This window comes from Vicia villosa, unplaced genomic scaffold (genome assembly GCF_029867415.1).
Source record: "Vicia villosa cultivar HV-30 ecotype Madison, WI unplaced genomic scaffold, Vvil1.0 ctg.000764F_1_1, whole genome shotgun sequence".
Taxonomy (NCBI): Eukaryota; Viridiplantae; Streptophyta; class Magnoliopsida; order Fabales; family Fabaceae; genus Vicia; species Vicia villosa.
In genome coordinates this window covers 632,722-637,488 of record NW_026705343.1, presented here as the reverse complement: position 1 = coordinate 637,488, position 4,767 = coordinate 632,722, and the positions used below count along the sequence as shown (strand labels likewise).

Below are 4,767 nucleotides of genomic sequence, written 5' to 3'. Positions count from 1 at the left end.
GATTGGAACAACCCTGGAGAGGAGGAAACCTATTGATAAAGGTGTACCCAAGGATGGAAGAAAGCTTAGTGGGTTTCTTGTTCAAATGTCACAAAGAAAACACTGAGGTTGCATTGTGCCCCAGATGTGGAGCAGTCTATGACGAATTGCTGGCACGATCATTCGAAAGGGTATATTTCTATATGGGTCGAGAAACTCAGGGGCTTCGTCCCAACTTGTATGGGTTCGATATATGGACCCCATCGAAGAGGCCTGATAGCCCAAACCCTAGAGCTTGGAGGGTCACATTCAAAGTCCCTGCAGACATACCCAGGGATAGATGGATGCAAGCTGGTGCGAGAACCAACAAATGGCGAAGTTGGGACCAAGGGGGAAGAACTGCAATGGCATATAGGAAGCAATTCCAGACCTCAAATCGAGAAATGTACAGGTTGGAGAATTACAAGGGCAGAAATCCTATGTCCAGATCCCAATGGAGAAGGCACCAGAGGATGAAGAAGGCCCAAAGGGAATACAAACCAAGGGAGATTGGAGAGTCTAGTAGTAACCAAATCCCAACGCAAGGGGAAAGAACAAGTAAACTTCCAGTGGAATGCAAGTTGTTCGATTCTGAAAATGAGAAAGAAGAAGAAAAGATGCATTCCAGCCCTTGGAAAGAAGACGATAGAATGACAAATGATTTCGACTCAGATGGAGTGTCATCGATAAACCTCAATTGCAATGTTGTGTCAGTACTCCATCATGAGTTTAACCAAGAAACAGAAGCTGAAGATTGTGAGGAAGCTGATGTGGAAGAGATGGCAAGACACAAACCTGTGTGTTATTATGTGCTAAACAACGGGGCAGATGAAGAGCAGAATGCCTTCTTCGAGAGGCCTGATGAAGGTATGAGTGTCGCACGCTCGCGAAATATGAACAACAGAGTCGCCACTAACATATCTATCCTAAAAGGAAAGGAACGCCAGCAAACCTAAGATGAATAAGAACGAGGTCTTTCGACCAGAGATAGGGTACGGGAGTCGGTTACGCAAGGGGAAGGTGCTAGCACCCCTCACGCCCATCGTACTCGATGGTATCCACCTATGTTTGTTGCTATCTAAAGGGTGTATAAATATAAAGCTTAATCACTAAGGGAATGCATGCAAATGAAAGAAAAGGAAACACGGGGAAAATAAGGATTATAAATAGTTGTGCTCGCTCAGGCCCCGCGACCTAATGCCTACGTATCCTTTTCAGGAATCAGAGCGCCGTAGTTCGGCTCATATGTTTTTGTTTGTTTTTGTGTTTTTTAGTGGACGAAGTTACGTTCGTAATCTAGCACTAGGGTAGCATCTCGTTGAGTGGAGTCTTATGCGATACCTATATGCGATCAAAAGGGAGCAACGTGTCCTTTAAGAATGCCCTAAAGGCGAGAGAGAGAGAGAGAGAGAGAGAGAGAGAGAGAGAGAGAGAGAGAGAGAGAGAGAGAGAGAGAGAGAGAGAGAGAGAGAGAGAGAGAGAGAGAGAGAGAGAGAGAGAGAAGATAGTTTGAGTGTTTCGAGTGGAACCCTTAAGCAAGGGAGACTCGAGTTACTCTTTGGTTTGTGTCTTTTATGATTGGGAATTTTCACTCAAGTGATTCCCTTAAGCAAGGGAGACGAGAGTTTCTATTTCCCTTTTTATTAGTCAAGCATTTATTAGTCATTTTTAAAGGTGTTTTCTTTGTATCTTTTAAGGGAATTAAAATCAAGCATTTTTTAAGTGTTTTAGAGTTGAAAAGGAAAAGAAACTAGCCTAAATGAAAACTAGCCTAATATTGAAATGGGAACTTCTAAGTCCTAATGTTATCATGGTTTTTACCTAAGGTTAGGATTATAGGAGACATGAAAATAAAGTCACAATTAGAAACAAAAATGAAGAATGATACAATGGTACAAAGTTACACACAAGCATGAAGTAACAAGTCAAAATATTGTACAAAAATGAAGTAAAATACTACTATTTTTATGTTGATTTTTATGAGATGATTTGGATTACAAATCAAGTAAAAAGACTAAAACAATTAGCCTAAAACTAATATTTTTATGTATGATTATTTATGCCAAAAATTGTGTCAAAGTCTAAAAACAATAGGAGAAAATTAGTATTTTTATTGCTAAAAAAAATGAGGAAAAATCTAAATTCTACTCATTAAAATATAGAGCCAGGGGGTATAAATTGAAAGTTAAGGTGCTGGAAGCAACAGGGCGTAGGGGCCCAAAGGATAAAGCCCAACAGAGTTTTTGTTCAGATTCTTAGCCAAAAAAAAAGCGTAGCACCGGGCCTCAGGGGGTGTAAGAGTGAACATGGCCCAAGGTGCTTGTTTGATCCATTATCATTATTCAGTTTTATTTGTTATTCAGAATAAAAAAAACAATTAATTAATTAGAAAAAAAAGGAATAATGGGAAGGGGGAAATTAGGGTTCAACTGTTGTGACGATCCTAATTCTAAGCTCTCAAACTGAATTCCTCTCTTTCTCACGGTGGCGACGGCGCCGCTCTCGAACCCTTTCTCCGACTAAAAAACCGACGAACATCACCGTGAACAACTAAACTACCCTGCCTTCGGTTCATTTCTTGCATTCCTTTCGTTAATTTCACCTTATTCTCCCTAAATCTTGGCAAAATCAAATAGAAACCCTAAGCATAAAATTCCAATTGCATAGTAGCAATCGACCTATGAAGCCTTAGGTTTATGATTCGTGGAGCTTCAATCTACACAGAGGCATGAAGGAGACAAAGGACGAATGAAGATAAAGGGAGTTCCAAGGCTTACCTACCGGAGCAGTTCCGGTGACTCTTCAATGACGGCCGAGAATATAAAGAAATCCAGAGGTAATATTATGCATCCATTAATCTTTATCGCTTCTGATAAATTCTTCTTCTTCCTTCTTGTTTCAATTTTCTACGATTTCTGAGTGACGCTGAATGCTGAGACGTCGTTATGGAGTCTTGAGGATGTGAGGGTGACGCAATTGAGGGCAGAGAGGAGTGGTGATACTTTGAGGTTTAGCACCAGCTAGTCGGAGCTCCAATGGTGAGCTCCAATAGCCTCGGGAATGTGCGTGTGGTGAGGTTATGGAGAAGATGAAGGTGAAGTACTGAATGAAGATGAAGATGAATGAAGGTGGAGAAGATTGAAAATGGTGGAGAATGGAGAGAACTGTGATATGTGAAGATTGAGAAAGGGTGATTGTGTGAAATGGCGTGAAAAATGATTTCAAGGTGATGATGTGTATATATAGAGCACAGGTTCGGGTGGTTTTGGTTTGGAGTTAGGATCAGAGTTTGTTAAGTGAGGTTGAGAGTTAATTGGCTTTAGGCTTGGAGGTGCTGACTAGGATCGGAGGTAGGTATTCAGTTATGGGGTTGATAGTTTCTGTTATAGAGTTTGTTATTTCTGTTATGACAGTTAGGTTGGTTAGGTTTGTTAGAAAGAGTTTGGAAGTTTAACTAAAACAGTTAGGAAAGTGGTTAGATGTTGGGAGCTTATTAGTCAATATGCAGTACCTTTGTTCTGGTTTAGATGGACAGATTTAGAGTTAAAATGAAGTGGCTGACCCGATTGAAACCAAATTAAAACTGTGCCATTTTTTGCCGAACTCCTGTACTCGCACATTTGCATCTGTTTTTCTTGTTAGAACTGAACTAAGTTATGTGTGAATTGATGTTAAGATGACGCTGCAGTTTTGTTTAATTCAATTTGTTCAAAGTTGCAGGTGCTTTTTTTTTTTAATGTTCTTTGAATCAGCCTGGTTTTGATATGACTGACTATATGCACACCCTGCTTGCAATAGCCTTCCCTTTTGACTTGTCTTGGATTGTCTTGCAGGTTAATATTGTGAACCAGGGGTGATTCTCATGGTCAATAACACAGTGACTTATAACGTTCACCAAATGCCTATTCCTTAAATAAAGTAACACCTTCAAATTCTGATCGATGTTTTTGCTCTGAAATTGTGTGGATCTGATGTATAGACTGTGTTAGACTTTATTTACATTGTGCAGGATGTTTGAACATGACTTGGTGGTGTAGTTGTGGCTGTATGGATTTTTTTGGTTTAGAGATTATGATATGCGGCTGAACCGGTTTTATGCAGGTTTAAAAGCTTGAAGAGCAAGGCTGCAACATGGAATGGTAGTGTACTGAAGGCTCGAAGAAACAAGGATGCGTTGGTTTCAGACTCGAAGTGAAGAGTTACAAGGCGGGATCAAGAGAAGTCAAAGTACGGCAAGGCTGGGAGTTTAGAGCTGGTTGACGAGACACGACTTCAAGGCTAATAGAATAGGATATTGAACTGTTATGCCTTGAGTAGGGTACATGCAGGATGGAATTTGATTATGGGAAAGGTCTGTTAATGGTAATGAAAGTAGGTGGCACGGTTTAGGATTGATAGCTTAAGAGGTAAATGTGCACCTGTAATAACTTGTAATTCAATGAATGAAATAAACACTTTCTCTTCTTTTCTCTTTTTAATTTGAAATTCCAAATATTTCTTTCAAACTTTGCAAATGTGAATGGATGACATAAGATAGCTCCAAAAGTGAAGTAAAAACTCTTAATCTTGTATTCTGAATTCAATAGGTAATCCTTTACACCATGACGCCTCAAGCCTTCGTATGAGAGCCAAAGAGATAATTTATACCTCGGGCAAAGACCCATGAACCAAAAGGGCCTTTCATATTTGAGAAACGAACCAAAACCCGATTTGAAATAAGCTTTGCCTAGCTCAGCAACTCTGACTAGA

The 4,767-nt window shown here is 40.0% G+C and overlaps 1 long non-coding RNA gene across 1 annotated transcript; it reads left to right on the top strand.

Moving 5' to 3' along the window:
* The first annotated feature begins 2,419 nt into the window (after positions 1 to 2,419).
* On the top strand, positions 2,420 to 4,496 carry LOC131631072 (uncharacterized). The gene is made up of 3 exons (XR_009292603.1): positions 2,420 to 2,854; positions 3,852 to 3,936; positions 4,120 to 4,496. It is a non-coding gene; the product is annotated as an uncharacterized LOC131631072 (long non-coding RNA).
* The last annotated feature ends 271 nt before the right edge of the window (positions 4,497 to 4,767 follow it).